Source organism: Musca autumnalis, unplaced genomic scaffold, assembly GCF_047663935.1.
Source record: "Musca autumnalis isolate F117 unplaced genomic scaffold, ASM4766393v1 scaffold_4, whole genome shotgun sequence".
Lineage (NCBI taxonomy): Eukaryota > Metazoa > Arthropoda > Insecta > Diptera > Muscidae > Musca > Musca autumnalis.
The window spans coordinates 17,809,214-17,833,306 of record NW_027411977.1 but is presented as its reverse complement, the minus strand read 5'-3'; the positions used below and the strand labels follow the sequence as shown (position 1 = coordinate 17,833,306).

Here is a 24,093-nt window from a genome sequence, read left to right as displayed (position 1 = left end):
AGGAGTGGACCGATATAACCCATCTTCGAACTTAAACTAAGTTTGGACAAAATATTATGAAAGCCAAATTTTGGATCGAATCGATTGATCCGTTCGAGAGTTGTCGTGCGCTCCAGCCAGCCGGACAGACAGACGGACGGACATTGCTTAATCGTCCAAACATACTTGGGGTCTTAAACCATTATTTCGATGAGGCACATTTTGCCAGTATGAAAGTTTGTATACCCTCGTTAGCATAAATGCTGAGGATATAAAAACGTGTTTTTCACGAAATACATTTTGAAATCGGTAAAAAGAAGGTTTTGTAGACGAAAAAATTCAGAAAGTAGAGTAAGGGCCATTATTATATGTGTTCTTTTACTATCTGATGGATTCGAAAACGCAAAATAAACCAATTTGGAGGCATTAAAAATTCAATCATCACTTTTAATTTTAAGTTAACCGAAATGCTATAAATATGTTCGGTAAATCCAAACTATAACAAAAGAATACTTATAATAATGGGGGTAAGTGCTCTTTCAGATAAAAAAAATACCAAAAAAAGTTTCGTAGTTTTCTTGGAAAAAAACTTCATGAAAAGTGACTTTTATTGAGGTTTCGAACAATATATAGTATATTTTTTTAATCGGTTAACAAATATATGAGCTAAACCATCGGGCACCCTTGCGTATGATTCTTATTGCTTAGAAAAATTATAATAAAAAGCATACGCTAGGGTGCTCGAACGATAAAAGTGCAATATATTAATACAAAACCAAAAAGATAAAACACAAAAAATCTCAAATCATCTATCTCACTCATCTATTTTTTAATCGCTTTTATTTTTTCTTCCCATTTTCGAAAGCCTACTTAATTTGCATAATAAATAGTTATGTATATTGTTTGGCGTCGTCTAAACAGAAGATTACAGCCTAAGGGAAAAATAGGTTTTTATTATTGGGGTTTTTTTCACACTTCAACCTCTAGATCCTTTCTGGTCTTTTTATTAGAAGGTTTTTCGTTTCATAAGAAGAGCCTGTCTTTCTATGAAAAACATTCTTGTATTGAAACCGTTGTACTTTTATGCAAAACCTTGAAATTTTCTATAAGAAGGTCTTCTGGGCTACTTTGTCAAGGATCTTCTTTTATCTTAATTTAATTTGCTGGTCTCCTATAATAAGACCATCTTGTTTTCAATAACAAAACCTAGTGGTCTTTTATGAAAAACCTTCTGATATTTTTTAGTAACAGTTCTTTGGGTTTTCTATTCGAAATTTTACTTAGGTGGTCCTCTACAGCTTGTAGTTCCTACGACGCCAATATTCACCGTCAACGAATTGGCCCGTTGATTTTTCGAAGAATTTCTACTGATCTGCTCGAGCAAGTGCCCAGGCTTGAACCATACGTTAACACTGGTAGAATCAGTGTTTTGTAAAGTGTTATTTTTTGGTGGTGTCGAGGTAGATACAATTTTGAACTACCATTTTTTATAGGTACCAACTTCTACAGTTGGTTGCGTTCTGTGGACGCATTGCACGTCGATACCACCAAATTGGTTATTCGCCGTTTTTTTTGAAGGTATAAATTACTTCTTTCATTGAGCTTTGAAGGGATACCAAAGTCATACCTTTGGAATACTTTATGCGTATGGAGCTAACAAAAAGATGGTATGTAAGTGTCGATCTACATTTCTTGGGTCTTATCCTGGATTTGCCGCAAGGTAAATATCTGGTCAATTGTGGATTTGCCAGGTCTAAGGCCGCATTGGTATGGCGAATTATTTCGTTATTTCTATGAGAAATCTAGTCGTCTATAAGAAAGTCATATTGTACCATCTATGATAAGACCTTTTATTTCTTTTTTACGAGTAGACCTTCTGGACTTCTATGAGGAAACTTTATTACATTCTATGAAAAACCTTCTGGTATTCCATGGAAGTACCGTCAAGGCTGGTATGAAAAGCCCTTCTGGTCTTCTGTCAACATTCGTTATGACATTTCCAAAGAGTCATTCGTAGAGTTTCTACCCTAACCATTTTTATACCCTCAGCATTTATGCTAACGAGGGTATAACACTTTCATACGGGCAAAATGTGCCTCATCGAAATAATAGTTTTTGACCCAAATATATTTGGACGAAATCCGTTTCTGACAATTTGGAGTTGATTTATCCCTGTCCGTCCGTCTGTCTGGCTGACTGGAGGGCACGATAACTCTCGAACGGATCAACCAATTCGGTCCAATATTTTGTCCAAACTTAGTTTACGTTCGAAGATGGGTTATATCGGTCCACTCCTTCCTGCACCTCCTCCCACACATAATTTCAGAAAACAAGTAAGAACGGCGTTATGTTCGGCCGGGTCGAACTTGTTATACCCTCCACCACGGTTTGTATTGAAGTAAAATGGAACAATTTCCCTTCGTGTATGAAGAAGACAAAATTCCAAATTTCAGCAATTTCGGTAAAAAATGTGGCTAATTTTCACATAACCACATTCGGGAGGTACCGCTCTATGGAGGCTATAATAAGACATGGACTAGTACCGACAAATTTCTGGGGAAAAGTTTTATACCCCCAACGAAGACTAAGTACCAAATTTCAGCCATTTCGGTTGATTATTATGGCCACAACCTCTAAAATACCGAAAATCGTGAGGTACCGTTCTATGGGGGCTATATGAACGCGTAGACCTATACCGACAAATTCGTAGGGGAAAATTCTATAGCCCCAACGAAGGCTAAGTACTAAATTTCAGCCATTTTGGCGGATTATTGTGTCCACAACCTTCAAAATACCGAAAATCGGGAGGTACCGTTCTATGGGGGCTATATGAAGGGGTGGACCTATACCGACAAATTTCTGGGGGAAAGTTGTATACCACCAACTACGTCTATGCACCAAATTTTAGCCATTTTGGAGGATTATTGTGGCCACAACCTTCAAAATACCGAAAATCCGGAGGTACCGTTCTATGGAAGCTATGTGAAGGCGTGGACCTATAATAACAAATTTCTGGTGAATAGTTTAATACACCCAAAGATGACATATACCAAATTTCAGCCATTTTGGTGGGATAAAAAATACCGAAAATCGGGAGGTACCGTTCTATGGGGGGCTATATCAAAACGTGGACCGATATATCCCATTTTCAATACCAACCATCCTGGAAGTTATAAAAACTTCTGTACCAATTTTTGACGCTCTATCTTAAAAAATGCGGGCTGTATCTTGATTTCAACAGACAGACGGACGGACGGACGGACAGACGGACATGGTTAGATCGACTTAGAATTTTATGCTGATCAATAATATATATACTTTATAGGGTTTCCGACGAATATTTCGAAGTGTTACAAACGGAATGACAAATTTAATTATACCCTCCACATAGTGGAGGGTATAAAAATCAGTTTAGGACCTGCTTTCGAATCGCTTTGATTTTTATTGTAACGACTTGTATTTACTGTCCCCCCATACGACGGTACAAGTTTCATCAGGGGCCAGTCCATACTTTCTGAGAAAATGGCCCGAAAGCTGAAAAAAATCCGGTATGGCACCATGTTTAGTGTGGGGAGCGCATGATAACTCTCGAACGGATAAACTGATTGGATCCAAAATTTGGCAGTCATAATATTTTGCTCAAAAATTAAAACAAGTTCTAAGATGGACAATATCGGTCCACTCCTTCGAATACCTCCCCCATCAAAGTTCAAAACTTTTCGCTAAAATGCTGAGCACCATAACTCTCGAAGGCTGTAACCGAGTTGATCCATACTTTGCACATCGTAACATTCCTACGAGACATAGATCCGTTTAGAATATGGACTTTATATGTCAAATACATCGGGTACCTCCCACACAAAATTTCGGAAATGTGCAGTTTATGACCTCCGCTCGAATGGTTTTGATTTTTCTTGCAACATGTTGCGCTCGAAGGCCCTATTACGTTGGAACACGTTTTTTGAGTGGCAAGTCCATACTTTTTGAGAAAATGACCCGAAAGCTGTAAAAAAACCCTATGACCAGCCTGTGTAGTGGCTGGTGCGCACGACATTTCCGAAACCGAATACTGTGTTGGTCCACACTTTACATATCGCAACATGAAAATCGCACAAAAGTTCGAAAATATTCTTTAAAATGGTACACGCGGTATCTTCTAATCGGAGCAACCGATTTTGTCCAAACTTTGGATATCGAAATATTTTGTGCAAACTTAATTTATTTTTAAAAGTGGGTCCTATAAGTCCACTTCTTGGGGTACCACCTACACAAATGTTCAACATTTTTGTGCGGTTAAGGGTCTGTTCGAAATACTTTGGAAATTTTTACCGAAGGTACTCCTATTGGCCCTGTTTACAGCGATATTATTATTTTCGTAGGCAAGTACATGTTTCCTGATATAAATTATATGGTGACGAACTGAAATAACAGGTGAGCGCGATATCTATCGAGAGGAATGACTCCCAAAGTAAGACCCACTTCCAAAATGGACTATACCGGTCCATTCCTTTAGGTACCTCTCCCGAAAAACTTTTGACCTTCCAAATCCATTTTTTTCGTAGGTTCATACGTCCAAAATTTTGAAAACCCTCTAAATACATATGAGAAGATCGTCTAGCCTTATATGAGAAAACCTTCTGGCTTTCCATTATGAAAAGACCTTCAGCCTTCTATCGGAAGACCTTCCAGGAGAAGACGTTTTGGAATTCTATGAGAAGGCCTCTGTCCTATTATGAGAAAATCTTGAGCCCTCCATGAGAGGAGCCTCTGGCTTTCTATGAAAATGAGAGAAGACCTTATTCCCTTTTATGAGAAGACCTTCTGGCCTATTATGAGAAGACCTTTTGGCCATCTACGAGAAGGCCTTCTGACCTTGACTTCTATGAAAAGACCTTCTGGCCTTCTATGGGAAGCTCATCTGACCTTCTATGAAGAAAACCTTCGGTCCTCTATCAAAATACCTTCTGGTTTTCTCAAAAGATTTTCTGGTCTTCTATGAGAAACATTCTGGCCTTTCCGTGAGAAGACTTTCAGAAATTCTATGAGAAGGCCTTCTGTCCTATTAATAGAAAATCTTGAGCCCTCTATGAGAGGACCCTCTGGCATTCTATGAGAAGACCTTTTGGCCTTTTATGAGAAGACCTCCTGCCCTTTTATGAGAAGACCTTTTGGCCTTCTATGAGAACACCTTCTGGTTTTCTATGAGAAGACCTTCTGGCCTTCTATGAGAAGACCTTCTGGCCTCCCAAATCCATTTTTATCGTAGGTTCAAAATTTTGAAAACCCTCTAAATACATATGTTTGGTATTTAAGTCTATCAATTCGCACAGGCTGAGGGACTGATACTTTTTTACTTCTTATTTTGTTATCTTCATATTTTTGCAAATAACATGAATAGCTCCATAGAATAGCTCCAAGCTGCACGACTTAGGCATCATTTTTTTTCTTACAATGTGTGGATGCTGTTGTAATGTTTTAATATAGTTTTTGTAAGTACAAGCGCTATTATTTGAAAAAATATGTTTCTATATACGTAAACTTTTCATAAGCATTTTTTTCATCACCGCAAAGGCTAACAATTTTGTAAACAGTAACAGAATATAACAGCTTATTATATTAAGCCGCGATTTTTTTAGAATTGTTTTCTAATTATTAAAAAATTCAATCAGGTTGGTTCTAATCAGATGAATCGGAGTGTATGTATGGGTCTTAAAATCTTTTTTTATCTTTAAAGGTATTTAATATTTTCTGAATACATAATTTCATAAAATTATAATTATTTTACGGGATTGATCTTCTTTCTATTTCATAACATTTATTTAAAATAAAAAATACAACGTTTTTATGGTACTTACCACACAATTCTCTCGTTTGTAAAAAAGTTGTAGATTTTGTTTTTCGCTTAAAATTAAACCAGAAAAGAAAAAAATGAAATTTTCTAAATGCTTAGAGCATCTGTCGTTCGTCGTTATATTGTTGTTGTAAAAAACAGTTCTTGTTCCTTTGTGTTTGTTGTCTGACTATTGAATATCTGCAAGAAGAAAAAAAAAATAGAAAAGTGATTATTAGAAAAATTATATTTATTTAAAAATTAACTTTGGTCATATGATATGTGAATGTTTAGGAAATATTTGCAAATACCGCAATAATTCTAACCACAAATAACATAAAATAAAATATAATTCAGTTCAAACTCTCTCTCTCTCGCGGTTTATTTGTTATTCTTCTTCTTGCAGATTTCACCTAGTTCATGGAATTGCTCATTTCGTTGTATATTTTTATAGAGTAGGCAAAACACAAACCACAATGTGAAAGAAAAGTAGAGAAATTTGTTTCTTGTCATTGATGGAGCCAGCTACCCAAAAACTGACATGCAATAGTACAGCAATCTTGACTTTACCATAGAAAAATGTCATCCTTGTCAGACAGACAATGATGGTGCGCGACGACAAATCACATAACCTTCTGCGTGACAAGCAAGCAGGCAATTTTTTTGAGATAACTTGCGATCGATTTGTGGAAAATATCATATGCATTTACAACAAAAACAATTGTAGTATGATGAACAATAAAATATTGCTACGATAAACTCTGAAGCAATTCTGTGCTAAAATTTGTTTACATCAAACATTCTCTTCTAAATCCAAATAACAAAATTAGGTTTAATATCAAAAAAGTAACCAAGAACGATTTCAAATAAATCGTTAACAACTACAACCCATGATAGTCGCCTATCTCATAAAATCGCCACTCTGTCTGGGCCAGTTGTGGCTGGTTTCACTACTTAATACCTGCAAACATTAGAGACGCGCGTGTTCATAACACAACAGCACGCAACAACATTTTACAATTCAATATCTCCTCTCCATCTTTTGTACGACGAATCGATGATAGTTGAATGTTAGTGTCAATCATAAATGTATTTTCATCTTCTTTGTCATCATATCTCCTCCGGTTAGTTCCTACTTCATCTAATTAAGGTATTGTATCGCATTCCTTGGCCTTTTACGCATTGTTGGTTTTTATGACTTTGTCTTTTCTTCTTACTTTCTTCTTGGTGGTTGGTGTTCTTCCATCTTCTACATCATCATCATCTCACCTTAGAATACAAATATGGTTTGTTTGAGGTAAACAACTTCAGGTCATCTCTGTTGCTGCTACAGCTCTCCTCTTCAACACCAAATATGTCATTGAAGAAGAAGAAAACTGTTGGATGTTTGGTGGTTCAGTTGGTGAGCAGGATTTAGTGTCTGCTTCGTAAATTCTTTTGTGTCATTGCTTCTTGTGCAAAGTTATCGCTTACTCCGGTTAGTTATTGTTATTTGTTTTTGTTATAGAAGTTATGTTCGATTATGGCAGTTTGCAAGAGATCTGTTCATTTTTTCCTTATACATATCACTTATTCGGTAGCAAGGCCATTTTCTGGTTTTTAGTTTAACGTTTTGCATCTTTCGTCATCATCATCATCATATTTTGTTGTCGCCTTGGAAGAGTTGCAGATAGATGATTATCTGAGAATCCTTTTAAAATGTCCCAAAGATATACAATAAACGGGAATTGTCAAAAATAGGTTATTGTAAATATGTTAAAATATTGTTGAAGCAAACAATATATTTTGAGTTGAACAATATAATTCTATAAAATATATGGTTGCTTCAACCATATAATTTTAACATGTACGATTTTTAGAATCAGTATGTTCGGAAGATTCAAGCTGGACAATAAACTTGAATTTTCAAAAATAGGGTAGTGTAAATATGGTAAAATATTGTTGAAACAACAATATATTTTGAGTTGAACAATATAATTCTATAAAGTATATGGTTGCTTAAACCATATAATTTTAACATGTACGATTTTTAGAAGCAATATGTTCGGAAGACTCAAGCTGGACAATAAACGGGAATTTTCAAAAATAGGGTAGTGTACATGTTTTAAAATATTTCTGAAGCAACAATATCTTTGGAGTTGAAGAACATAAACATATGGTTGCTTCAACCATAAATATTTTAACATTTTTACAATACCCTATTTCGCATCAACATTATTCGTGGATTCTTAAAAAAAATTGAACAGACTTGACATCTATGAAAAGACCTCGTGGCCTTCTGTGAGAAGACTTGCCGGCCTTCTGGACTTTTGTGAATACCTTCCGGCCTATATGAAGACCTTCTAGCCTTTCATGAAAATACCTTCTGGCCATCTATGAGAAGCCCATCTGATCTTCTATGAAAACAAACCTTCAGCCTTCTATCAAAATACCTTCTGGCCTTCTACGAGAAGACCTCCTGGCCTTCTGAAAAGATTTTCTGACCTTCTATGAGAAACATTCTGGCCTTTTATGACAGGACCATGTGACCTCCTATGAGGGACCTTGAGTTTTCTATGAGGAGACCTTCTGGCCTTCAATGAGAATACCTTCTAGCCTTCCATGAGAAGATCGTCTAGCCTTATATGAGAAAACCTTCTGCCTTTCTATTATGAAAAGACCTTCAGCCTTCTATCAGAAGACCTTCTGCCCTTCCATGAGAAGACGTTCTGGAATTCTATGAGAAGGCCTTCAGTCCTATTATGAGAAAATCTTGAGCCCTCTATGAGAGGACCCTCTGGCTTTCTATGAAAATACCTTCTGGCCTTCTATGAGAAGACCTTGTGACCTTCTATGAGAAGGCCTTCTGACCTTTTATGAGAAGACCTTCTGACCTTGACTTCTATGAAAAGACCTTCTGGCCTTCTATGAGAAGCTCATCTGACATTCTATGAAGAAAACCTTCGGTCCTCTATCAAAATACCTTCTGGCCTTCTGAAAAGATTTTCCGGCCTTCTATGAGAAACATTCTGGCCTTTTATGACAAGACTTTCTGACATTCAATGAGAATACCTTCAAGCCTTCCATGAGAAGTCCTTCTATGAGAAGATCTTCTAGCCTTATATGAGAAAACCTTCTGCCTTTCTATTATGAAAAGACCTTCAGCCTTCTATCATAAGACCTTCTGCCCTTCCATAAGAAGACCTTCCGGAATTCTATGAGAAGGCCTTCTGTCCTATTATGAGAAAATCTTGAGCCCTCTATGAGAGGACCCTCTGGCTTTCTATGAAAATACCTTCTGGCCTTCTATGAGAATACCTTCTAACCTTCTATGAGAAGACCTTGTGACCTTCTATGAGATGACCTTTGGCCTTCTATAGGAAGACCTTCTGGCCTTCTATGAGAATACCTTCTGACATTCTATGAGAAGACATTCTGGCTTTCTATGAGAAGACCTTCTGCCTTTCTATGAGAATAACTTCTGGCCTTCTATGAGAATACCTACTGCCCTTTTATGAGAAGACCTTTTGGCCTTCTGGTCTTATATGAGAAGACATTTTAGCCTTCTATGAGAACACCTTCTAATTTTTTATGAGAAGAACTTCTGGCCTTCTATGGGAAGTCCTTTTGGCCTTCTATGAGAAGACCTTCTGACCTTCTATGAGAAGACCTTCTGGCCTTCTATGGGAAGACCTTTTGGCCTTCTGGTCTTCTATGAGAAGACATTTTGGCCTTCTATGAGAACACCTTCTGGTTTTTTATGAGAAGAACTTCTGGCCTTCTATTGGAAGTCCTTTTGGCCTTCTATGAGAAGACCTCCTGGCTTTCTATGAGAAGACCTTCTGACCTTCTATGAGAAGACCTTCTGACCTTCTATGAGAAGACCTCCTGCCCTTCTATGAGAATACCTTCTGCCCTTCTATGAGAAGACCTTCTGGCCTTCTATGGGAAGGCCTTCTGACCTTCTGGCCTTCTATGAGAAGACCTTCTGTCCTTCTATGAGAACACCTTCTGGTTCTCTATGAGAAGACCTTCTGACCTTCTATGAGAAGACCTTCTGGTTTTCTATGAGAAGACCTTCTGGCCTTCTATGAGAAGACCTTCTGGCCTTCTATGGGAAGGCCTTCTGACCTTCTATGGGAAGGCCTTCTGACCTTCTGGCCTTCTATGAGAAGACCTTCTGGCCTTCTATGAGAAGACCTTCTGGTTTTTTATGAGAAGACCTTCTGGCCTTCTATGAAAATACCTTCTGGCCTTCTATGAGAAGACCTCCTGGCTTTCTATGAGAAGACCTTCTGACCTTCTATGAGAAGACCTTCTGACCTTCTATGAGAAGACCTCCTGCCCTTCTATGAGAATACCTTCTGCCCTTCTATGAGAAGACCTTCTGGCTTTCTATGAGAAGACCTTCTGACCTTCTGGCCTTCTGTGAGAACACCTTCTGGTTTTCTATGAGAAGACCTTCTGGCCTTCTATGGGAAGACCTTCTATGAGAAGACATTTTGGCCTTCTATGAGAACACCTTCTGGTTTTTTATGAAAAGACCTTCTGGCCTTCTATGAGAAGACCTTCTGACCTTCTACGAGAAGACCTTCTGACCTTCTATGAGAAGACATTTTGGCCTTCTATGAGAAGACCTTCTGGCCTTCTATGAGAAGACCTCCTGGCCTTCTATGAGAAGATCTTCTGACCTTCTATGAGAAGACATGTTGGTCTTTTATGAGAACACCTTCTGGCCTTCTATGAGAAGATCTTCTGACCTTCTATGAGAAGACATGTTGGTCTTCTATGAGAACACCTTCTGGCCTTCTATGAGAAGATCTTCTGACCTTCTATGAGAAGACCTTTTGGGCTTTTATGAAAAGACCTTCTGGGCTTTTATGAGAAGATCTTCTAGCCTTCTATGAGAAGGACCTTCTGGTATATTATGAGAGCCCCTTTTATGAGAAGACCTTCTTCTTCTTCTCATAGAAGGCCAGAAGGTCTTCCCATAGAAGGTCTTCTCATAATACGCCAGTGGGTCTTCTCATAAAAAGGCCAGAAGCATTATACGAAAAGACCTCCTTGCCTTCTATTAGAAGATCTTCTAAACTTCTATGAGAAGACCTTCTTAATTCATATGAGAAGACTTTTTGGGCTTCTATGAGAAGACCTTTAGGCCTTCTGTGAGAAGACTTTCTAGGCTTCTGTGAAAGACTTCCTAGGTTTCTATAGATCTTTTGGTCTTATATGAGAACACCCTCTGGTCTAGGAGAAGATCTTTTCGAACTTCTCTGTAGAGACTCTCTGGTCTTCTTTTCTTTTCTATAAGAATATCTTTTGGCTTTCAATTTTTAGACTTCTGTCCTTGTATAAGACCTTCGACTCGTCTATATGAAGAACTTCGGCTATTCTATTCTTCTAATTTGCTATGAGAAAATCTTCTGAATTTTAATGGGAAGAACTTTTGGTCCCTTATGAGAAGACTTTTTGGTGTTTTATGAGAGGAACTTCTGTTTTTATATACGAAGAACTTCTGGTCTTCTATAAGAAGACTTTTTTGTCTTCTATAAGAAGATCTTCTGGGGCTTTATGAGAAGATCTTTTGGTCTCTCATATAACCTTCTATGGAAGATCTTTTGGCCTTCTGCGAGAAGACCTTCTGGACTTCTGTAAGTAGAAGTTCTGGCCTTCTATAGAAAGATTGTCTGGTCTTCTGTAAGAAGACATTATTGTCTTCTACAAAAAACCTTATGGACTTCATTGAAAAGACCTTCACGACTTTTATGATATTTTAGTCTTCTATAGGAAGACCTTCTTGTCTTCTAAAAGAAGACTTTTGCTCGTCTAGAATAGCAGAACTTCTGCTATTCTGTTAAAGGACCCTCTTATGTTAACTAACAATATCTTATAATTTTGAGAAGGCCTTACGGACTCCTATGAGAGGTTCGTACTTGCCACCAAAGACCTTGCATAGCTATGTTTCCATTTTGTATGACTATTCTAACCTCTACAACTTATGCATTTCACTATAAAATGTTCCAATTTGTTCGTATTTCAATTATTATTTTTTTCAATTTTACTTTACCAAATTTTGATTCATAAATTCATAGATTCATAAAGAATAGCATAAATGGTCTACAAAACATTGCCAATTTTCTTTGTCGTTGGCCTCATATGTCGAGTGTGTCAGACATTGGCCGATGGGAAGCCTCATAGGCGGGGCTAGCTACGTTGCGTTGGGGTTTATTCATTTAATTTTTATTTTTATCTCACCTTCACCTCAAAGCAAAGCTATTGAGAGGATGATGCAGGCAGGCACCCATGGGGGGATATGCTTATTTCCAACACATTTTATGATTATTATACGGCATTAAATGATGATCTTGCAGAACGAATTGTCTTTTAAATGATCATTGGATGAGCACACAGAACACAGACATCGGAGCAGCGCTTGCCTCCAATTTGGCAACAAGCAAAATAATCGCATATCCAACGAAGACGACGACGGGTCGTAAAAAGCGTCTTCGTCATTTTGATGATTCAGAAATTCATTTTTAGAAAATCTTTTGTTGTTGTTTTTGGTGTTGATAATGAAAGAGGTAGTGGTGGCGGTGACGATGATGATGATGATGCCAAGCAAACAACGATCACAAACAATAACAACAGACGACTGCCCCCAACGGAAGTGTGGCACAGGGTGAAAGAGTGAGTGAATGTTTTTATCCGCAAGCATGATGAATAATCACCAATCAGACAGACGACGATCACCAAAAAAAACCTCTCTGTAATGTGCCAAGTTTTGGCCAGCTATACATTTGTGGGTAAGTAGGGCTAAGCAGATATTCAAAGATATTTTTATTTTGCCCAAATAAGTTTTGCTCTACATTTACTCGCTTATGTATTTAAATCAGGTATGTGTAGACGGACGACAGAGCACACTTGAAGTATAGAGACTTGTAATTAATTATAAATTCTCGTTGACTTCAAAGTGGATTTGTTTTCAAAAGAAGAATATTCAGGTCTTTATATAGAAGAATGCAAATTTTAGAAATTCATTTTGTAAACAAATCACGAACGAATTGAATCAGTAATTTAGATTGAAAAAGGAAAGTAGGTACATATTATTAACCGATAAATTCATTTAAACAAAACAGATGTTTTTTTGGCAAGACATCGAATATTTTTAGAAGGACCCATAGAGGACATTATGTGTGGATTTTTAAAATACATTTTAGGAGGTCACAAATAGATCAATAAACATGGATTTTTTTAAAGATCCCAATCAGGTCAATTTTTCAAGATTTTTAGGGTCAAAAAACGTGGATTTTTTAAAGATTTTAGGAGATCCTAAGCAGGTTAATAAACGTTGATTTCTTAAAGATTTTTAGGAGGTCTTAAGAAGGTCAATGGGAGTGGATTTTTTAATGATTTTTAGGAGGCCCCAAGCAGGACAATAAACTTGGATATTTATTTTAGGAGGTCTTAAGCAGGTCAATAAACGTGGATTTTTTAAAGATTTTAGGAGGTCCCAAGCAGGTCAACAAACGTGGATTTTTTAAAGATTTTTAGGAGGTCCCAAGCAGGTCAACAAACGTGGATTTTTTAAAGATTTTAGGAGGTCCCAAGCAGGTCAACAAACGTGGATTTTTTAAAGATTTTTAGGAGGTCCCAAGGAGGACAATAAGCGTGGATTTTTGAAGATTTTTAGGAGGTCCCAAGCAGGACAATAAACGTGATTTTTTTAAAGATTTTTAGGAGGTCCCAAGCATTTCAACAAACGTGGATTTTTTTAAAGATTTTTAGGAGGTCCCAAGCATTTCAACAAACGTGGATTTTTAAAGATTTTTAGGAGGCCGCAAGCAGTTCAACAAACGTGTATTTTTTAAAGATTTTTAGGAGGCCCAAGCAGTTCAACAAACGTGGATTTTTTAAAGATTTTTAGGAGGCCCCAAGCAGTTCAACAAACGTGGATTTTTTAAAGATTTTTAGGAGGCCCCAAGCAGTTCAACAAACGTGGATTTTTTAAAGATTTTTAGGAGGCCCCAAGCAGTTCAACAAACGTGGATTTTTAAAGATTTTTAGGAGGCCGCAAGCAGTTCAACAAACGTGTATTTTTTAAAGATTTTTAGGAGGCCCAAGCAGTTCAACAAACGTGGATTTTTTAAAGATTTTTAGGAGGCCCCAAGCAGTTCAACAAACGTGGATTTTTTAAAGATTTTTAGGAGGCCCCAAGCAGTTCAACAAACGTGGATTTTTTAAAGATTTTTAGGAGGCCCCAAGCAGTTCAACGAACGCGGATTTTTTAAAGATTTTTAGGAGGCCCCAAGCAGTTCAACGAACGCGGATTTTTTAAAGATTTTTAGGAGGCCCCAAGCAGTTTAACGAACGCGGATTTTTTAAAGATTTCTAGGAGGTCCCAAGCAGGTCAACAAACGTGGATTTTTTAAAGATTTCTAGGAGGTCCCAAGCAGGTCAACAAACGTGGATTTTTTAAAGATTTCTAGGAGGTCCCAAGCAGGTCAACAAACGTGGATTTTTTAAAGATTTCTAGGAGGTCCCAAGCAGGTCAACAAACGTGGATTTTTTAAAGATTTTTAGGAGGCACCATGCAGTTCAACAAACGTGGATTTTTTAAAGATTTTTTTAAAGACCTTTTGGAGGACCCATTAAGATTTTAGGGGTCCCAAACTGGGCAATAAACCTGGAAAGATGATTAGGATTATTTTTAAAGTATTTTTTTGGAGAAGCCATGCAGAACAACAAGCGCTATAAGGGCAGGTTTTTTAAAAAAAATTCAACTGCAACATGTTTTTAGTTGGACCCACAGAGAATATTAGGCGCGTATTTTTTAAAGGTTTTTAGCTGGAACCACTGAGGACAATATTTGCGGATTTTTTAAAGATTTTTAGTTGGACCGATAGATGACAATTTTTTAAAGATTTTTAGCTGGACCCATATAGGATATTAGGCGAGGATTTTTTAAAGATTTATAGGTGGACCCATAGTGGATAAAACGTGGGATTAAAAAAATAAAGAGGGCCCATACAGGACATTTAACGTGGAGAAGACCTTATGGCCGTCCATGAGAGGACCTTCTGGCCTTCTATAAGAATACCTTCTGAACTTCCATGAGAAAACCTTGTGGGCTGCTATAACAATACCTTCTGGCCTTCTATGTGAAGACAATCTGGACTTTTACGAGAACACCTTCTGGCCTTCTATGTGAAGACAATCTGGACTTCTACGAAAACACCTTCTAAACTTCTTTGGGAAGACTTTCGGGCTTTCTATGACAGGACCTTCTATGAGAAAAACTTTCGCACATCACTGGGAGACGTATGAAAAGACCTTCTGATCTTCTATGGGAAGACCTTCTATGAGTAGAACTTCTATGGGAATACCTTCTAGCTTGCTATGAGAAAAAATTCTGAGGATAACTTCTGGACTTCTATGGGAAAATCTTCAGGCTTGCTTTTAGAAGACGTACTGGCCTTATATGAGAAGAACTTGTGGACTTCTATGGAAAGACGTTAGGAACTTCTATGGAAGGATCTTCTGGACTTCTATGAGAAGAACTTGTGACCTACTGTGAGAATACCTTTTACGCTTGTATACTATGACCATCTGGCCGTCTATGGGAAGACCTCTGGACATCTATGAGAAACACTTTAGGACTTCTATGGAAAGACATACTGGCTTGCTATGAGTTCTTCTATCTGAATACGTTCTACTTTCCAGGAGAGGGCCTTTTGCGATAAAAAATGGACTTCTACGGTAAAAGCTTCTGCCTCTTTAAGATAGGTCCTTCTTACCTTCAATGGGAAGACCTTCTATGTAAAGACCTAACGGCTTGCAATGAGAGGGCCATCTGTAAGAACACCATCATACCTTCTATAAGGAGGTATGTCGGTGTTCTCTATGAAGACATCTTGACCTTCTACAAATAAGACATTCTGGTTTCTTATAAAAACACTTTTTCGTCGTTTTGTTTTTTTTTTTTTATAGAAAACCTTCTAGCCTGAACGAACTCACTCCTTGGTATCCATAATAATTGAACTCTAATATACATCTGAATTTTACCATTATTTGTTAATATCTGTGGACATTTGTAATTTGAGCTAAGTAAGTAAAACCAACAAAGTTTGTTGTCCAAAATATGGGATCTATAAGTTACAGAATTAAAACGAGAAAAAAGTCGATTGAAGAAAAAAACTATATGGCAAAGATTACTTAATTTTTGCGATGAGACAACAACGACCACAATGTATTTTCCGATGATTATGATGGTGGTAGGGTGGTCGTAATCTTGGTGGTTAGCCTGGTTTGGGGTGTGATGTGATCCGAGTGACTGACTGACATTTTGTAATGCGGCATTGCGTATTGCGTTTAGAAACAAATTGGAAATTTGAATTTAAAGTAAGATTACTTTGCGAGCAGGCAGGCAAGCAGGCCGGCAGTCGACAGACAGGCAGCCAGCCAACAACAGTAGCAAAGTTTGGTTTTGTTTGGGGAGTGTTCTGTTACAGTAGCAGAGTAGTAGCGATTTTCATTTTGGCTGCTGTTATGTGGTTGCGGCGTTCCATGTATGTCGTTCGGTCGGTGGCGGCTTTTTTGTTTTTTGGGTGCTGTTGCCAAAGGCAGTGTTGCCAGAGTTGATAGGTGCCCGACTGTCGGGAGCCATAAGTGTTTTTCTCTACTGCTTCTTCTTCGTTTTTGCTATTTACACGACTCGAATACACCACATGGTGGTGGTAATGTTGGTGGCGGTGGTTATAACCCAATGGGGTTATGTCGTCTTCGTCGTTGTTTGTTGCTGGTTATGTTGCCCACACGCGCTCTTCTTCTAACAACGAGACAACAAACAGTAGCCGCCACAGCTTCATTCAACGAACGACGAACAACAACACCAATAACAGCTTAAACACTTGTCAACAACATATTTGAACATTCAACCAGCCAACCGGCCATAAATGAATGAAAATCTTCGTCTTACTTTGGCAATAAAAAAACCGTTGAAATGGTAAAAAACACGCAAAGTTGCTGATGATGACAAACAATAATAGCTGGGGAGGATGGAAACATCATCTTCAATAAAAATGTAAGAAATTCTGTAAAAATTATTCTCCAATTTCATAGTCAGCATCAGTATCGTCATCATCATAGGGCCACGCGACAGTTTGAAGAAGGAGATCAATAAAAATCGTTGGGTGGAAATAAAACGGAAGGAAATAAATGTCGCCAGGATGTTTTTGTTTTTTTTCTACCAAGGATTTCCAGAAATGTGAATGTAGGTGAGCAAAGTGTTACGTAAATGGTTATGAATGTGCAGTCGGTCGTCAGTGGTATTTGTTGTCATTACTAGAATTCTACGAACAATTGTCGAATATACAAAATGAGAGGAACATAATGTTAATAGCCTTGAGGACTTTTTTTAAAGAAACCACTTAATGAACCTATAGAAAACAATTGTCTATAAGAAAGTTCTTTAACAATTGACAACCCGAAATATCGAATTAAAGGAAATCTCTTAACAAAATCGGATAAGACTTTCATAAATTATAAAGAAGGTCTTCTCATGGAAAATTAGAAGGCCTTCTTAGGGGAGAGAAGAAGGTAATCTCATAGAAAAGGACTAGAAGGTCTTATCATAGAAGGATAGTAGGGTACTTCTACCTGACCCATTTGCCGTATGTCAGCTTTTTTGTTCAGATCGTCAGCTACTTTTAAATATATCGCCTGTATCTCTCGCATTGTGGATTGGATATTCTTGTGGATGTTATTTTTCGATTTAAATCATTCATTCAACCGGGCAATTTTTCTTCCGAGCCTCCTCAGATTTTCGCTTCCAGAACATTTATTTTTAGGCTTTTACCTGTTAGATGTGGCCATCATAATTACCGGACATCTTCCTAATGGGGAATCTACACCCCCCATATTCGCGACTCGCAGACACGAGCATCTTCCCAGTGGGGTTTTTTCAACCTCTATGTTTTTTCTTTTTATTTCTTTATTTTCTTCGTTCATTTCAGGTTTCGTGGTCCCAACTCAAAGTCGCTATCTCCGATCGCAAAATGTGCAGTCACGTAAGATCTCATGGGTCCCTATTTCTAGGTCCATGCGAGGGTTGACGAGAGACCCGTATGAGATCTCCCGTTCAGAGCCAGATCCGTGTTAATCGGTAATGTGCATCCGAACCTACACTGTCAACTTAATGGGACGAGCATTGAACGTATTTTGAGACTTGCCAGGTTTTAACGGGACAGAGGCTATTGTGGCATTAGCCTGAAAACTATTTCTGTAAGATTCCACTCCGACATACTCAGGTTCCAGAATACCACAGCCGTCAGCCCAGTGTTCATCAATTCCAAATCGTAGTCCAATAATGCCATAATCAAGATCGTGCTGGCTTGATCTGGACGCGTTTCGGCAGGATTCCATTTTCTTCCACGTATAGGGCTTGACTGGGGATAATCACGAAGTGATTCCCTTATGACGGAGTACATAATTATGGGTGGTATTCTCAGAGCACTTGCACCATTTTGACACGCTCTCCACACCTGACAAAACTAGGGTCCGCGGGGTCGTTAATCCCGTTATCCTCTCCTGCGGATACCATTGCGGGTGCTTCTATAGACGCTTTCTGAAACAAAGGGTGCTTCTATAGACCCTTCCCTAAGCAAAGGGTGCTTCTATATACCCTTCCCTAAGCAAAGGGTGCTTCTATATACCCTTTCTGAATCAAAGGGTGCTTCTATAGACCCTTTCTGAATCAAAGGGTACTTCTATAGACCCTTTCTGAATCAAAGGGTACTTCTATAGACCCTTTCTGAATCAAAGGGTGCTTCTATTAAGCCTTTCCCGGTCAAAGGGTGCTTCTATAGACCATTTCTGAATCAAAGGGTGCTTCTATAGACCCTTTCTGAATCAAAGGGTGCTTCTGTAGACCCTTTCCGAATCAAAGGGTGCTTCTATAGACCCTTTATGAATCAAAGGGTGTTTCTATAGACCCTTTCTGAATCAAAGGGTGCTTCTATAGACCCTTTCTGAATCAAAGGGTGCTTCTATAGACCCTTTCTGAATCAAAGGGTGCTTCTATAGACCCTTTCTGAATCAAAGGGTGCTTCTATAGACCCTTTCTGAATCAAAGGGTGCTTCTATAGACCCTTTCTGAATCAAAGGGTGCTTCTATAGACCCTTTCTGAATCAAAGGGTGCTTCTATAGACCCTTTCTGAATCAAAGGGTGCTTCTATAGACCCTTTCTGAATCAAAGGGTGCTTCTATAGACCCTTTCTGAATCAAAGGGTGCTTCTATAGACCCTTTCTGAATCAAAGGGTGCTTCTATAGACCCTTTCTGAATCAAAGGGTGCTTCTATAGACCCTTTCTGAATCAAAGGGTGCTTCTTCTATAGACCCTTTCTGAATAAAAGGGTGGTTCTTCTATAGACCCTTTCTGAATCAAAGGGTGCTTCTATAGACCCTTTCTGAATCAAAGGGTGCTTCTATAGACCCTTTCTGAATCAAAGGGTGCTTCTTCTATAGACCCTTTCTGAATCAAAGGGTGCTTCTATAGACCCTTTCTGAATCAAAGGGTGCTTCTATAGACCCTTTCTGAATCAAAGGGTGCTTCTATAGACCCTTTCTGAATCAAAGGGTGCTTCTTCTATAGACCCTTTCTGAATAAAAGGGTGCTTCTATAGACCTTTTGTGCTTCTATTAAGAATTTCCCGGTCAAGGGTGCTTCTATTAAGCCTTTCCCTGTCAAAGGGTGCTTCTATCAAGCCTTTTCCGGTCAAGGGGTGCTTCTATTAAGCCTTTCCCGGTCAAAGGGTGTTTCTATTAAGCCTTTCCCGGTCAAAGGGTGCTTCTATTAAGCCTTTCCCGGTCAAAGGGTGCTTCTATTAAGCCTTTCCCTGTCAAAGGGTGCTTCTATTAAGCCTTTCCCGGTCAAAGGGTGCTTCTATTAAGCCTTTCCCGGTCAAAGGGTGCTTCTATTAAGCCTTTCCCGGTCAAAGGGTGCTTCTATTAAGCCTTTCCCGGTCAAAGGGTGCTTCTATTAAGCCCTTCCCGGTCAAAGGGTGCTTCTATTAAGCCTTTCCCGGTCAAAGGGTGCTTCTATTAAGCCTTTTCCGGTCAAAGGGTGCTTCTATTAAGCCTTTCCCGGTCAAAGGGTGCTTCTATTAAGCCTTTCCCGGTCAAAGGGTGCTTCTATTAAGCCTTTCCCGGTCAAAGGGTGCTTCTATTAAGCCTTTCCCGGTCAAAGGGTGCTTCTATTAAGCCTTTCCCGGTCAAAGGGTGCTTCTATTAAGCCTTTCCCGGTCAAAGGGTGCTTCTATTAAGCCTTTCCCGGTCAAAGGGTGCTTCTATTAAGCCTTTCCCGGTCAAAGGGTGCTTCTATTAAGCCTTTCCCGGTCAAAGGGTGCTTCTATTAAGCCTTTCCCGGTCAAAGGGTGCTTCTATTAAGCCTTTCCCGGTCAAAGGGTGCTTCTATTAAGCCTTTCCCGGTCAAAGGGTGCTTCTATTAAGCCTTTCCCGGTCAAAGGGTGCTTCTATTAAGCCTTTCCCGGTCAAAGGGTGCTTCTATTAAGCCTTTCCCGGTCAAAGGGTGCTTCTATTAAGCCTTTCCCGGTCAAAGGGTGCTTCTATTAAGCCTTTCCCGGTCAAAGGGTGCTTCTATTAAGCCTTTCCCGGTCAAAGGGTGCTTCTATTAAGCCTTTCCCGGTCAAAGGGTGCTTCTATTAAGCCTTTCCCGGTCAAAGGGTGCTTCTATTAAGCCTTTCCCGGTTAAAGGGTGCTTCTATTAAGCCTTTCCCGGTCAAAGGGTGCTTCTATTAAGCCTTTCCCGGTCAAAGGGTGCTTCTATTAAGCCTTTCCCGGTCAAAGGGTGCTTCTATTAAGCCTTTCCCGGTCAAAGGGTGCTTCTATTAAGCCTTTCCCGGTCAAAGGGTGCTTCTATTAAGCCTTTCCCGGTCAAAGGGTGCTTCTATTAAGCCTTTTATTGTTCTCTTGATTAAATTCAATTTGTTTTAATAATAAAACATGACCCATAACTTCTTTTTTGCACCCCACTGTAAATCCTTTGACGGCAAAAAAATCACTTAAAAAGTGCAAAGGAACATACAAAGAACCAAATTCCCACTTGAAATAAAAAAATGACTCTCTAAATGACCGTTAAAATTGCGGAGTAACAAAAATGTAAACAAACCAAATTGAATGGAATCAATCAAATCAAAGACCTTGATGACGAGGAGGATGATGACGCCCCTGCAATCATTCTTCACCCAACATGATGTAACAACCCTCTCTGAGATTTTTTTCGTGGACATTTAAGTAGCTCAATTATGTTCATTTGTTAGGTGGATATGGGTATTTTGCCTTTAGCGAGCAACAAAACAGACAATGCCTTCCATAAAGGAAGAGTTACCCCACCCACCCATTCTTGGCAACAAACATTGCTGTTGTTGTTACCCACTTTGTGGTCGTTAAGTTAATCTCTATGGGAAATATGTTTGAAATGGATATAGATTTGGTTGGCTTTTTACACTCATCTCCGTTTGTCATTGTCCTGTCACGCCGCCATTGCCGCCGCCGCCAACAATGACAATGATGGGTTTTCATCACTTTGAAAAGAAAAGAATTTGAAATAAAAATAACTTTGGAAAAAAGAAGAAAAATAAACATGAAATTAAAGCAGGAGTGAGGAGAGTAGGCGTTGGTCTTGTTACTTATCAAGAGATACTTCATCTCTGCCACCCACCCATACCCTTCCCCTAAATTAGTTTTTATTGTATAAATATGTTGCATTGTTTGTTTGTTTTTTTTTCCTTTTATAATTGAAATCTCATACGTCAGTCAGTCACATTTAAGGGTTGAGTAGGTCTTTTGGTCTTTCTTCTCTGCCACATTTAATGCACTTGCCGGCTGGCTGCTATTTTTTCATTTGTTTCGTTTTGTTTGGCTTTATCACAAAAAACTATACAAAATGATGTGTGCCCGCCTGTTCAGTAGATTTGTTTATATTCTCCTCAAATTACTTATCAAATATTATCGACACAATAGCGACTAATGTAAGAGAAACAACAATGTGTGAGAAGAAGACATTCTTCGTCATCATCGACGACACCATTGTCAAAATTTTCGTCTTTAACTTCGTCCCGGCAAACAAACCAAACCGCGCGAGTGCATGTAAATCTCACATACAGAGCTTTTTTCTTTTGTGTGTGTATTTTATCTTTATCAATATTTATTGTTTACATTTGATATCAGTCTGTCGGTTAGTTAGCGGTGGGTTTATCGGTCTCTTATCGCATTATTACAAATTCGAGTATTTGTCCGCATTACTAATTAAAGGTATTTGATGTCGTCATTAATGAAAGAGCAGCAATTAGCAAAGAGAGTGAGATGTTGTCCCTGAGAACATTATGAATCCCACGCTACTTAATTGAATTGTTCAATTGTTCTGTTTGAAAAAGAAATGATACGAAGATCATAATTCTCACACCCACTTTACATTAAGAAGGTGTTCCGTTCTGTTATAAACTGGGGTGTGGGAGGAGGCTTAATTCATTTTCTCTGTAAACGAAGTTCTATTGAGTAATTTGCCACTTGTAAAGAACTTCTTTGGAATTGTATTGTTTATTATTACAACAAGGCGTGTGCGATAAGTTCACAAATGACACCTATACGATGATATTATATACAATCAGTGTTAATTCTTGGAAAACATAAATTATTAATAGTATTGGGAAAATATTATTAAAATTCACTGCATGCTGCTATATAGGGTAAAATACTCGCTCCTATTGTCGATCAGTTAGACGGTGTTTTTATTAATTTTCTCGTTTAGAGTTGAGCTTAATTACCGATAGTGTTTGCAAGTGAAAAAGGAAAGACGACGATTCGAACCCACACAACCACCAATTTATCAGACATATCGGCTGTGGGAGTGGCTTCTCTGTCATCGAACTTTCTTCTTTCAAATGCAACGTTTTTTATAGGGTACGAATATTGGTTCGTTCAATCTGTATTAGGGTGTCCAAAACCGAAACCGGTTAACCGGTTACCCGGTTTTGAGTTACAAAACCGAAACCGATTTTCGCCAAAAACGTTATTTTCGGTTAACCGAAAAAACCGGTTATTTGTGTCGGTTAACCGGTTTTAAAAAAATAGTAATATTTTTAATATTTCATTACAATTGTATTCTTGAATGTAAACTAAATTAACTAACACAAGGTACGGCAAAGTTTTAAATGTCAGATACCTTTAAATTTGAAAAATATTGTGTGTAAAATGTAGAGTTGTGCCAATTAAATTCACTACGCAGTTCCAATGGTACACACCATTTGTATGAAAAATCTGCGTATACGTTATATCACACGTTAGTTTTTATGAAGTTGCTCATACATTTTGGAACTAATGCAGTGAACTAGGAAATGTAGCTATAGTATCTACAATATAAAACGAATGTTTGGTTCAACTTAGTCATTAATCAAATTGCCGCCGAATTTTCAATAATTTTACGATAGTTTGAGATTGGCAAAGCAAGACGACGAATCCGAACATAATAAAATGTAAACTCAATTCTTTTGGTACACAATTTTATATTTGTAAGAGCTTTTACTATTCATAGAACAGAATTTCGGTCCTAATTTTGCTGTCCCCACTTCGAGGTTTATTGTCAAATAACAAGGATATTATGAGATAATTACACTGTGATACAAAAGTGGACAAAATTTTTTTGCAGGATTTCTGATGCACAAATTCAGTTTTGTGGGAGTCCATAGAAGACGAAAATACCTTTGGTTTCTTTGGGTCACTTCGGGTTTTGATTTTATAACGGTAAATGTAGTGAAAAATGGGCTTTCTTGGATTTTCAAATTTAAACGGACATTACTTCTTTTTCCCACAACCGATTTGCACACACTGTTTTTCATTATAAAGGGGAGAGTAATGCCTTTCGAACAAGCCATAGATTTTTAAAATCGGTTAACAAATGGCTAAGTAATAGTGGTTTAAGTGTGACAAAAACGCATTAAAAAACGGTAAAATGTTTTTCCTTGTGCTCTAGGCTGCATAAACGACACCTAACGGTACAATTATTTACTGTTAACAAGTAGGAAATTTAGTTGGCTTTCCAAAATGGGAAAAACCAACGAAATCGGTTGAAAACTGAATGCGTTATGGCATTTTTTGTGTTTCAACTTTTTGGTTTTTTTCATATTTTCCTTTATAAAAGATGGGTATCTTAGCATGTATGATTCTAATTGTGATTACCCTGCCTAACAATTACGCACAAGGTATCAATGTTTTATAAAGGAAAATATG

General features: G+C 38.1%; 1 protein-coding gene across 9 annotated transcripts in view; it reads right to left on the bottom strand.

Annotated features, from left to right (window-relative positions):
* The window catches only part of rhea (Talin_middle and talin-RS domain-containing protein rhea), a 114,782-nt gene that overhangs the window by 48,482 nt on the left and 42,207 nt on the right, over positions 1–24,093 (bottom strand). For all 9 annotated transcript variants that reach the window (XR_012412773.1, XM_073985586.1, XM_073985589.1 and 6 more), the window contains exon 3: positions 5,835–6,010. The gene's annotated coding sequence lies outside the window, so the exon portion shown is untranslated. The remainder of the gene's footprint in view (positions 1–5,834; positions 6,011–24,093) is intronic.